This window comes from Myotis daubentonii, chromosome 5 (genome assembly GCF_963259705.1).
Source record: "Myotis daubentonii chromosome 5, mMyoDau2.1, whole genome shotgun sequence".
NCBI lineage: Eukaryota > Metazoa > Chordata > Mammalia > Chiroptera > Vespertilionidae > Myotis > Myotis daubentonii.
In genome coordinates, this window is record NC_081844.1 from 59,769,096 (window position 1) to 59,782,533 (window position 13,438).

Below are 13,438 nucleotides of genomic sequence, written 5' to 3' on the forward strand. Positions count from 1 at the left end.
GGTGAGAGACAGAGTAAAAGCATAAGTTTCCTCCCAAAAGCAATCAGAGTCTACTCCCAGTCCTTCACAGCCTACACTTTCTAAACTTTAGAAATTACCCTTTAGGATCTAAAGCAGGAGTCTCTAAGCAGGACTCAAAATAAGAATTTGGGGCAGAACATTGTTGAGGGGAAACTTTAAATGTCTATCATTGTTCATGTTAATGCAGTCTTATATAAGTTTTTCATTTGTTTGTTTCTCAACTTCAGCACTATTGAAAACTTGGATCAGATAATGCTTTGTTGTGGAGTTTTGTTGTATGTAAGATGTATAATACTATTCCTGGCTCCTGTCCATTAGCTGCCAGTAGCACCCTCCCCAATCATGATTGTCAAAAACATCTCCAGCACTGCCAGATGGTCCCTGTGCAGCAAAATCATTCCCGGTTTAGGGTATCATGTTGCTAACTCATCCTGCTCAAGGTCAAATCTAATCTTGCCCCTTATCTCTCATTTTATTTTGTACTTAAGCTTTACCTGTCAATTGTACTTTATTCTGCATACAGATTATTTATTTTGATTTCTAAACACATACTTTTTTGTCTTTACATTTTTCTCGTTTTATAGGAAATTTACCCATTTCATCAAAGTCATTTGATTTTCTTTTTAAATTTTTTTAATTTTTTTTTTGTTAATCCTCACCCGAGGATATTTTTTCATTGATCTTTTAGCGAGGGGGAAAGACAGAGAGAAACTTCGATGTGAGAGAGACACATTGATTGGTTGCCTACTGCACTCCCTCGACCAGGGCCTGGGCCAGGGAGGAGCCTGCAATCAAGGTACATGCCCTTGACCACAATTGAACCTGGAACCCTTTAGGCTGCAGGCCAACACTCTATTCACTGAGCCAAACTGGCTAGGGCTGATGTTCTTTTTTTTTTTCCCCTGCAAAAAGCTTTATTGTTTCATTTGGTCCAGTGCATGGGAGAGGGCTTCAGGGTGGTTAAAACAATGGCTAGTAGTTTCGGAAAGCGGCTCAGGAAAAGCCAGACACCAGAGGGATGCAGAGGGGCCTCTCAAAGGCCTCTGAGCCCCAAAGCTCCTAGTCCTGCTTGAGGGTGAGCCTTTCTTTTTTTCTTTTTTTAAAAAAATATACTTTTTTTTATTGATTTCAGAGGGGAAGGGAGAGGGAGAGAGAGATAGAAACATCAATGATGAGAGAGACTCTTTGATTGGCTGCCTCCTGCACGCCCCCTACTGGGGATTGAGCCTGTAACCGAGGCATGTGCTCCTGACTAGAGTCGAACCCAGGACCCTTCAGTCCATAGGCCGACGCTCTATCCACTGAGCAAACCAGCTAGGGCGAGGGTGAGTCTTTCAAAGAAATACTGGCCCAGCTCAGCCTGGGGCCGGCCAGCCTGCGGATGTTAGTCAGGTGTGGCCCATCTTCTTGATGAGTTTCACCTCCTCACCCCGGAAGTGGTTCTCCAGGAGGTCACAGAGCTGAGGGTCTGTGCAGGTTGAACCCAGGGCCTGCAGCTCCAAAAGGGCCTGGTCCAGGTTCTTCTCCAAGGCCAGGCGGCTTCCATGGCGTCCTCAGTTTTGCTCACTCATCTTGGGGAGGCTTCAGCACGTCCTGGAAGAGAATGCGGCCACGACCTAGTTTTGCAACTTTAAGAGACACTCAGCGCCCTCAGGCTTCTTCTCCACCAACTGGGGGAAGAAGTGGCCCACACGCTCCAGAGCCACATCGAGAGCCACATCGTCCAGGTCGAAATAGAAGCCCCGAGAGAGGGAGGTGTGGGAGGCCCGCAGTGCAGGCTGGCCGGGCGGGTGACCGCAGCCTCCGCCTCGGTGGGATAATTCTGAGGAATTTGGGAGCTCATGGCTGTCCGGCAATAAGGAGCTAAGGTAGGACAAAACCTGATGTGCTGCCTGGTGCCAGAGGTGGTTCTGGAGGTGGTGACTGGATAAGACGCAGGAGAGTGGCCCGAGGCTGGAAGAAGGGGCGTCCCTGGGTCTGTTCTGTCCAAACACTGTTGAAGCAACAGACAGATCCGGGACTGCTGAGGGCACTTAATGTTCATTTTTAAATTCATTATTGTTTCAAGTATTACCTATAGTATTACATATGTTTCCCTTTTCCCCCATTGACCTCTCCCCTGCCACCCCGACCCCCAGCACATGCCCTCACCCCCCTAGTGTCCATGTCCATATACTTATATGCATGCATACAAGTCCTTTGGTTGATCTCTTACCCTGCACCGCACCCCTCCCCCTGCTCCCCACCTTCCATCTGAAGTTTGATGGTCTGTTTGATGCTTCTCTGTCTCTGGATCTATTTTTGTTCATCAGTTTATATTGTTCGTTATAGTCCACAAATGAGTGAGATCATGTGGTATTTATTTTTCTCTGACTGGCTTATTTTGCTTAGCATAATGCTCTCCAAGTCCATCCATGCTGTTGCAAATGGTAAGAGTTCTTTCTTTTTAATAGAATACAACTGTATATTTTCAGTTTCTTTACTCTGGACATTAGTAAAGATAAGAAATGTAGGGTTTATCCCTATGACAGACAGGTAGGAAGGTTTCTCCAAATTAATATTGTATCCCTGATAAATGCCCTTTGAACCCATACAATTATTCACTTCTTTAATATACATGTGGTCCAAAACCCACTTTTCTAAATGATTTTAACTCTGTCGTGTGAAACAATCAAAATGCCTTATCAAAAGCAGGAGAGCCCTGGCCGGTTTGGCTCAGTGGATAGAGCGTCGACCTGCGGACTCAAGGGTCCCAGGTTCGATTCCAGTCAAGGGCATGTACCTTGGTTGCGGGCACATCCCCAGTAGGGAGTGTGCAGGAGGCAGCTGATCGATGTTTCTCTCTCATCGATGTTTCTAACTCTCTATCCCTCTCCCTTCCTCTCTGTAAAAAATCAATAAAATATATTAAAAAAAAAAAAAGCAGGAGAGACCACATCTCTGCTTATTCCATCTCTCCCTGGTAGAAGCAAATTAATTCTTTTAAAGTTTCTTCTTCACATGGCCATACTGCTTGCTTGCTAGTGATTGAGTGGAATCATTCTTGAATTACACAGAAGAGCATTGTATAATCTGTGCTATTTTGTGAAAATGGACTATGCTGAGAATGGCCAAGGTCTGTCAATAAATGCCTTTTTTATAAATCATGGATGGTGAGAAGTAACACTTCTCTTATAGACACAGAAAACCTTTATGGTTGGGCACGGTTTGGTATCTTTTCTCCCAAACTTCTTCCATCCCTTCCTACCATTCTTCCTTCATTTATTTATTGTAAGTAATAACATTACCTATTATTCAACTCACAATTCTGGATCACTCACTGTGTGTCAGACAGTGAGAATACAATGATGAAAACAGTAGGGACCTGGCCTTCAAGTAGAAGGAAGACTGATTTGGGGAATGAAGTGAGGACAAGTGAACAGTTCTTTCTACTATGCAGCATGTGTAGTGATAAAAGGGAGCATAGCTTTATAGGCGGGGTGCTGACAGGGAGTGCTTTTCAGACACAGTGATGCCTAAATTCAGGATTAAAGGTGGAGTCAGAATTATTCTGAAGAAAAAGTGGGAAAGATATTCTGGGTGAAGGAGTGGAATGAGAGAAGGCATGGCTGCAGAAACTCAAATGGCTCAGTACATGGAAAGTTCTCTTTGATCAGAACTCACTTGAGGAGGAGACACTGAACAAACTAGAAGACCACCCGTGACTTATATAAATATAGTTACTGTCCACACTCATGACTGTTTGTGTTTTCCTCCCAAATTTCTACTTGTAATGGGAATAGTGAAAAAAATGCCACATCATTTTTGAGTGAACATTTCTTAATGGAGACATAGTTTTTCTAATGGAATATCAGCAAAAAAGCCCAACAACAACAAAACCCTTTTGCTTGACATAATGACCCTACTTTCAAGTTGGCTTTAATTTATTCACATATTTCCTTGGGCTTTCAATACCACATTATGCTATTTTATACCAATATTTTAGACTAAGTCAAACCTAGTGAAAAAAACAAGGCAGCCACTATATAACTACTGTTTAAATCCCAAGGAAATTAATGTCCCCTCTCATTTATTTGCAATTGCTATGTTCTCCTTACTTCCTAGATCTTTTTATTTCTTTTCTTATTTCTTATTTGATAATTCATTTTTCCATTTTCTCGGGCCCTGGAGCTCCTGCCTTTATCCTACAATATTTGTTATCTATGGGACTAGATTATGCTTGCTGTTCCCTAAGAGGATCAAGAATTAGATCACAGGCCAGAAATAATCCTCATGTCGGCTTGCAAGTGAGCAGGATCATTTTTGTAGCAGTTTATTATAAGTTGAGAACTAAGCCTAATCTTGCTGATTTTTATTTTGTAATTTGAAAAAAATTAAACCAAGGCATTGATCACTTCAAAATAGGCAGCGATCACTGTCATATACTTTGCAGAAAAAGAAAGAGGTAAAAATAAGAAGCGGACTTACAGAGGATTTGTAGTAAGTAAACCAAGGAACGTTGGGAATAGCTAAAAACTGCCACATCACTTTTAAGTGAACATTTTTTAATGGAGACAGTTTTTTTTAATGGAATATAGTTTATCAATAATATAGTTTAGTTGACCAACAATATAGAAACTATATATATAGTTTATCAGTAATATGTAGTTTATAAAAAATATATAAACTATTCCAATTATATTCTTTCAAATGACCCTTATTATAGTTGAAAACCATGATACCTGTTTTTTTTACATTTCAATTATGATATAGTTGATATTTCTAGAATCTGCATTGGAAAGATATGATTTGCCATCATGAAGAAATTCTCCTTGATATCATAAGCATGTGCTACAAAGCCTCTCTTGGGAAGAATTGGTTCACACTGCTAGGCATTAATATCTAATGTAGCCTGAGAAAAGGAGTGGGTGGAGGCAGAATTATGGCTCCCCATAACATCCATGTCCTAATCAGGAACCTGTGAATATGTTATGTTACATGGCAAAGAGGATTAAGGTGGAAGACAAATTTAAGGTTCCTAATCAGTTCATCTTGAAATTGGGAGATTATTTGGAATTATCTGGGTGAGTCCGATGTAAGCACAGGGGTTCTTAGAAGTGAAAGTGGGAGACAGAAGAAGAATCAGTATCATAGTAGTTTGATATGAGAAAGACTCAGCCAACCATTGCTGGCTCTGAAGATGGGAGGAGGCCACAAGCCAAGAAATGCAGGCAGCTTGGAGAAGCTTCAAAAAGGCGAGAAAATGAGCCTCCAGGAAGGAATGCAGTTCCTTGACATTTTGATTTTAACCCAATGAGACACATTTCAGACATCTGACCTCCAGAACTATAAGATACTAATTTGTGTTGTTGTAAGCCACCAAAATTTGTGGTACTTTGTTATAGCAGCAACAGAAAACCAATACAGAATTATAGAGAGGGAATTGAGATGGAGAATTCATTCGAGTGGATTCAGCCATTGCTCCAAATCTCTTATAACTGAAAAAAAAGTATGAAGAATTAGAGCATTGGAGTATCAAAGAAGATCTCTTCTAACTAGACATATATATTCTTCTAACTTGCTAAACCTTTGGTAATGGCAAAGCGAGACTTGATGTAAACTAAATGTACCTGAATAAAGGATTTACATTTTGCTAAATTCAGTTAACTGTTTTCAGTTTATTCACTCAATTTCCTAATGTCAGTTATTTTTTTGCTCTTCTTTTTTTGGGGAGGAAAATATAACCATACTCAGACCTATTGACAACTATTGATGCCACGCCAATCACTGGTTGAATCATCACACACTCAAGGTACATTATGAGTTCAATATTTCCTATTTGACATTTTAGTTGACCTGAAGTTTTCCTAAGCTTTTTGAAAATATTGACTTCTAGGATTCTGGTTTAGTGAGATAGTTAGTGCTATTTACTGTAAGATTCCCCCAAAGAATGATGACATGCATGGAAAGACTTGGAGTCCCATACCACTTCAATCCAGTTGGGCATAAAATCTGACAGACATTTAGAATATCCAGTGTCACTTTAGTGTGCTAGTCCATCAATACTGCTAACATTCACCCACTAAATGTGTGTGCGATCAATGATGTCCTGTTTCAATAATAGCAAAGTGAGCTATGTGGAGCATATCTATTTTCTAACACATCTTTCAGGGAAAAAACAACAACACACACATTGAAGATTTCTTGCTTGCCACTAGGAAAGGTAATCTATGAGCTTTGGACCTGGCATGAAGACAGCTTCTGGAATGTCAAACAATTATTGAGTTCTGTACTTGTATATCACAGTGACAACAGCTCCTGCTTTTACTTTTAACCCCTATTACTACATTTACTACATTAACCCCTATTCATGCAGAAAATTGCCAAGCTAGGTTCATCATAAATATGGTAAATTGATTGAAATATTGGTCCTAATTCTCTATCCCTTCTTGTAATAATACCCTTTGCAATATGCCTTTAACATCTCATCAAGAGATAAAGTCTATTTCTGAGCCTCCTGAATCTGGGCTAACCTTGTGAGCTGCTTTTGTCAAAAGAATGAGGCAGTAGCTCCAATTATGAGAAATAGGTCTTAGGAGGTTTGAGCATTTCAACTTTCTCTTAGACACCTGTCTCCACCATAAGAATAAGTCCAGGCAACTTGCTTGAAGATGATAAACCACATGAAATGAGCCAAGGTGTCCTAGCCTCCAGGAGCCAGCACCCAGAAGCATAAGCAACACAAGTAATTGACCTCTGGCTCATCTAAGAGGTAGGAGAGGGGAAACTGCTCAGCTGAGTCCGGCCTAAATTGTTGACCCAAAGAATTTTGAGTTAAGTAGCATCAATTTAGGCTATTCCATTTGACATTTGAGTTTTGTTTTTTGTTGTTTTGGGGTTTTTTTTTGTTGTTTGTTTTTTTTTTTAATGTACCCAGTAATACCTGATACAAGGTTTTATGGAGGTCTGTGAACTCTGAAATTTTGTGTAAAATTTGATGTGCATATTTGTTTTTCTGGGAAGAACTTTTAGCATTTTGCTATTCTCAGACAATTGTGGTCTAGAAAAGTGTTACAAATCATTGCCTTATTAGTGCAGTGATGGGCTTAATCACATGCCAGATGTCAGACCTATTCATCTTTTGAATAAACCTACTCAGATTCTGATGAAGACAACTTTTTGTTAGAATGAGAGTAAATACAGACACACACACACACACACACACACACACACACTCCATACACACACACAAATTTCATGTGTGTATGCATGCGTGCCCATGCTCACTTTTATTAATTGAACTGGAAATCTTTGGATCTCTTTTCTAGGTCGTATATGCTGAAATACCTTGTTATCACCTGTTATGTAATGCTTATCTTTCCTTCATTGCTTGTGATTAATTTCTACAGTATTAGATTAAAAGATCAATTTCAAATGCTAATACCCTAATTAGATTGCCATCCCAGATTACATATATGTTCTTCTTTGAAGAATTTGCTGTTAGTACCTTCATAATCCAGGGTTCAGGATAAACTTTTTTTAACCCTTATCACTTTCATCCTTGGAGCTGATATCAGCCATGGGCAAACTACGGCCCGCAGGCAGGAGCCGGCCCGTTTGAAATGAATAAAACTATTGAAAAAAAAGACCGTACCCTTTTATGTAATGATGTTTACTTTGAATTTATATTAGTTCACACAAACACTCCATCCATGCTTTTGTTCTGGCTCTGGTCCAGTTTAAGAACCCATTGTGGCCCTCAAGTCAAAAGGTTTGCCCACCCCTGGTACCTCCTCACTTCATAGAGAAAAGGGACTCTTTCTCAGCTCCTGCAGGACAGCAATTATAGGGACTATAGAAAACTGTAGCATATGACCCATTATTTAGCTAACAAAGCTAATAGAAGTGTTAGTAATTGCTTCATTGTTTTAACATTGAAATGCACACACACACACACACACACACACAGTGTCCCCAAGTTGTGGGGTATGTCATGTTCTTCTGATGTCTGTAGTGTTCTCTGGTGAGCTCAGGAGGCCAACACACAGGGCTGTGCCTGAATGCCTAGCATTTGCTCTGCACTTATCTACCATGTGCCAAGGCTTGAGAGCTATGCATTTTCCCCAAACTCAGATCTTCTGGCTCATTGTCAGTCAAGTCATGCCAGAGCTGCTAGCCAACAAAAGCATATAGGGAAAATAAATTTGTCATAGGAAAGTACAGAAAGGCGATCACTTTCGGGCAGGACTACAGTAAGAACACTGTTAGGCTGCATGTCACTAATGTTAAAAACAAAATGCCTTGCCAAATAGCTTTAAATTTGTGTTTGAGTGTGCATGTGTGTGTGTGTCAATTAAAGCCCAAGGTTTTGGATACTTCTACCGTATAGTTAGACCCAAATTCAATTATGCACAGAAAACCATAGACATTTGCAAGAGCTATTTACCCAGGAACCAAGATGGTTATATTTTAACTCTTCCCCCACACCCAACCCAAGTGTGTTTTTGCTAGCCAGCTCCCAGGTGTGCGAGGTGGGGGTGGGGAGGGTGGTTTGAGTTTCAGCAAAGCATAGCAGGTGTAATGGTGGTCAGAGAAACACCTCCTTTCTTTCCACAGAATAACAGGTCATTTCACTGAGAAAAGAGCTGGGTTTTCTCCAGCACTTGCACCTTATAGCTTCAAATACATACCACATTGAGAGGATTTCCAGAAAATACAGATTGGCTACTATAAACACCTAGGCCTGGGAGTGGAGGTTTCTATCAGTTCTTTGTCTTTGCTCTAAGGTAGGGCACAACAGTGATAATGTTGTCTTCCTTCTTTTGGATTCTGAAATTACTTTGAAATGCACATAAAAAGATAAAATAGAGGTCAGGCATTCTACAGAAGATTGATGTTCTAAAAGAGAAATTTAAATACTCTTTTTCAAAGACCACATTGTCTACTATACAGATTATAATAGATTTTGTCACCCAAAGATGTAGAATGAAAATAGGAATAGAAATCTGAGGTGTCCTTCAGATGCCATATTGGCTACAAAAATAATTTCTGACGTTGCTAGAGCAGGGACTTGGTGGGCTCAGATGCTGTGGCTATGAGAACCAGGCACCTGAACTTCCTCAGTGAAGTCATGATCATGGGCAAAGGAGGTGGTGCCTGCCACCCAGTAAAAAAGAAAATGAACCACACACAAAGTCTGTATAATTTCCAAGCGGTTATGAGAGTCCCTTTCCTCCTTCACATTCCCTAAGTCACATGTTCTCTTGTTACATCTGCATCCTTTCTTTTCAGCAAGGTGGCCATTAGTGTCCATTTTCACTAGATATTATGTGTCTAAACACTTTGGATTTGCAGGATGGGAGATACCCATTGTGTTTTGACCTGACCTGCACATCTCCTTGAGGAAGGCTGTGTCTATTACATATTATCCCCAGAAGATGAGCATGATTTAGGGATTGCTGTCTGCTTGTCTTGGGAGCTCCGTGTTGGAATGAAAAGATCCCACACAAAGAGATTAGGCACGAGTTGAGCTCTGAAGTTGCATGCTCTGTTTCCTTTTATTGTTTCTTTTAAAGAAAATGTTCTCAGATTTTCCTCTTGCATCGACCCAGGATAGTCTTTTGAGCAACTTATAATTTTTCAGCAGTTTCCACCCTGTGTTTTTGGATTGCTCTGGTTTTCTAACTCTTGTAGCTACTTAATTATTAACTGGTGGTTCAGGAAGTGTCATAAAACAGTGAAGTTATTTGCTAGATATACACACTAACTGACACACACATAAAATCTATATACATACACTCACACATGAATGCATCTCCAAGTGGACTCCAAGGTGGCAGGAAGAGATTCCACAGTTGGTCTCTTGTAGCATGTTTTGACAGTTCCTTCCTTTAGCAAAAAGAACTTTCAAAAAGCTTCTATATCCCAGCCAGCATGGCTCAGTGGTTGAGCATCGACCTATGAACTAGGAGGTCACAGTTGGATTTCCAGTCAGGGCACATGCCCAGGTGGTGGGCTCGATCCTCAGTGGGGGCGGGGGGTGGGTGGGCGGGGTGGGGGGGCGTGCAGGAGGCAACCTATCGATTTTCTCTCATCATTGATGATTCTATCTCTCTGCCTTCCTCTCCGAAATCAATAAAAATATATATTTTAAAAAGTTTCTGTAGTAGACAAACCTTGATAATTTTTTAAAAAAAGTATTTTGTACTGTATAACTAGGGTCAACTATTGTTAAAATTTACTTAATCTTTATTTCAACTCAGGATTTATAGAAACTTCAGGGCTCACTGTCTTCCCTAGTTTGTATGACAATTCTCTACACCTTAGAAGAAAGTATGCAGGCAAAGCTCACATTCCCAGTACAAACTTAGATCTCTGAATTGTCATTATGACTCTAAACTTGATCTGAAATCAAAAGGTATAAAAATGTTTTGATTTATGAAAAATTAGGCTATCATATGTTTATATATAAGCTGTACTTTAAATGTCATACAATTTGATATTTAAAAGAATTCTATGGTGAATCTCTCTCTCTCTCTCTCTCTCTCTCTCTCTCTCTCTCTCTCTCAAAGAATTATCGCAGAATTTATTTTGGATTTTTTTGGCTTAGGTGATACACAGCTTTTATGCAGACTCCCTGCCTCCTAGCAAGTACTATCCAAATCATGAGTTCCATTTTATTACCTAGAATAAATACAGTCTCTAACATAACTTCTGAAACTTTTTCACTAAAGGGCTCTCCATGCTAGAGAACACAAACACTAAATCTGTCCACCTTGGGATGTTTACACTTTAGCTCAAAGTGGTCCAAGTCATGCTTGAATTTTCTTTGAACACCTTGCCTTTGATATTAACACAACATATATACTATAATTTAGAATACTTGCTTATTTGAATTTAAAATCTTTTAAATTACTTACCGGTCTGTAAAATGGGTGCAACAGGAAGAGGTGCGATGCTCATTCTGTGCATCCAGCACACCCCACGCGGCTTGAAGGCTGCAGGCGGGATTCGTGTTCTTTGTGTGGTGGATCATTACACATTTAGTGAGGTTTTATTTTCGTGTGTGTGTGTGTGTGTGTGTGTGTGTGTGTGTGTTTAAGATGGCAGAAAGTTGCACGGATGAATGGTGAAGGGAAAAGTGGCAGTAGAAAGATTAAAAATATAGGAGAAAAACAGGGCTTCTGTAGTGAGTGGCACATGTAGAGCAGTTTGATTGCTCTACGTGCGGAATCGACATCAAGAGATTTTGGAAGCATAATTTTTTGGTACTTGGGCAGCTGGTGATCATTGGTCCTAGCGCCCGCAAAAAAAAAAAAAAAAAAAAAAAAAATATATATATATATATATATATATATATATATATATATATATATATATATATGAGAAAGATCTTCCTCTGCTAAGGAAGGTACTGTTTATTGAGTTCCCGTGGCTGCTATAATACATTAGCAAACACTTTGTGGCTTAAAAAAATAGAAATATTTTCTTTCATAGTCTTGGAAGCCAGAAATTGAGGTATTGGCAGGGCCGCCTCTCTCTGGAGCCTGGGGGTGTTGGGGAGAGCCTGAATATGATTCTTCCATCTTTTGGTGGGTGCTGGCTTTTTGTGGCATTCCCTGACATGTGGCCCCATCATTTCAGCCTTTGGCACTGTCTTCCGATTGCCTTGTCCTCTGTGTGTTTGTGTCTGCTCTTCTGTCTGTTTCAAACCTTCCTCTGCCTTTCTTACAAGGACACTTGTTACTGAATTTAGGGCCCATCTGGATAATCCATAATAATCTCAAAATCCTTAAGTTAATCACATCTTTGAAGACCCTTTTTCAAATAAGGCAACATCCATAGTTACTGGATTTAGAATGTGGACATATCTTTTTAGGGGCCACCATTCAACCCACCACCAAAGGGATCAAGAGTCGAGGTAAAGGGATGCGTCTGGAACTGGAAATGGAATATGATGAGAATAGAGAAAGGAAGTTAAGATATGGATGTATAGAGGCTGGAGTGGGTCAGAAGCCAAAAGGGTTCTCACCTTCAAGTCTCAAACTTCTCTGTAGAGCAGGAGGCAAGGTCCTTTGTTCAGAGGGAAGGCAGTAGACATAGACCTCAGTGTACAAGAAAAATGAAATATTATAAAAGCCGTGGGTGTGGAAGGAGAATTTGACAGAGAACAGGTAAAGGGCAAGGGCTGGGGTGGTAAGATGTTGGGGACTATATATTTCTAGATCTTACATTTATAAATTTGACCATACCTTTATACAACTAAGGTTATATGTTGTTTCTTTTTATCAGTAGAGTACACTAACACAAAACAACTACAATAACAAATAAAGCAAAGCAAAATGAATGCCCGTGAAAATAAAGCACAGTCTGCTAACTTAGTCTAGACTAGCCCAGCAAGTTCGCTGCTTTCTCATGGCGAAACCCAGGGAAACGCTGATGGTGGCTAACGCATGGCCAGAATTAATGTGGGAGAGTAGGGAATGAAAGCCTTCAGTCACTGGGAGCTCCATGGGGAGCAGGGCAAATTGAGCTGAATTTTCTTTGGCTTCTAATCTGAAGTTTCTCCAGAAAAGGCTTTTCGAGGAAATGAGAGAAATGCCAAGAAGGGGAGTGTGCTAAATGTGGGGTAGATAAGCCTGAACATACTGTGCTTGTCCAAGTGATCTAACCATAGAAACCAACTTCAGTCTGTAACTTTAGCCTAATTATCACTTAACGTGGGGATATTTACTGGGCACCGGCCGTGTGTTGGCCTCCATATTGTCCTGAATCCTTATTTGATGGAAATAGTGCCAGCAATTATGTAAATGACTTCAAGCAAGTTCTGATTTTTAATATTTCCACTGTGTACCATCAAACCCATGTCCAAATGTCCAGAGAGTTTCAACGTGATCAGAAGAACGGATCAGACTTTTTTCTGGCATCCTTTATGTATAAGTCAATGAGTTTAAATGGAATCTTGATACTTGCATTAATGGGACAGAGATAAGAGATGTTTTCTGAGTTCATAATATTAATTTCTTGGTTCCTCAAGTTATAGTATACTGTAGTTGCTACATTTCATATTATGTATATGTATCCTACAGGCACAAGAAGCCAAGGGTCTAACTAAATATACCTTATAGCAGTGTTTCTCAGGTATTAATGTGCATACGAATCTCTTGGGAATCTTGTAAAAAATGCAGGTTCTGTAGGTTTGGGTTGGGCTTGGGATTTTGCATTTCAAATAAGCTCCCAGATGATGCTGATGTAGCTGATTCAAAGAATATATTTTGTTTAGCAAGATGTTAGACCATTTAAAAAACTTGTGGAATACATACAAGATCCAAAAATATGTGGATTGGTAGCTGTAACATCAGAAAAAATCATATATGGCAGTAAGCTGAAAATATTTTCCTTATCTTCTGAGAAGACCCATGTTTATTTAGCCTCTTAA

The 13,438-nt window shown here is 39.9% G+C and overlaps 1 non-coding gene across 1 annotated transcript; it reads left to right on the plus strand.

Annotated features, from left to right (window-relative positions):
- The first annotated feature begins 11,172 nt into the window (after positions 1-11,172).
- On the plus strand, positions 11,173-11,306 carry LOC132236341 (U11 spliceosomal RNA). Its single transcript, XR_009453277.1, has one exon. It is a non-coding gene; the product is annotated as a U11 spliceosomal RNA (small nuclear RNA).
- Positions 11,307-13,438: the final 2,132 nt, after the last annotated feature.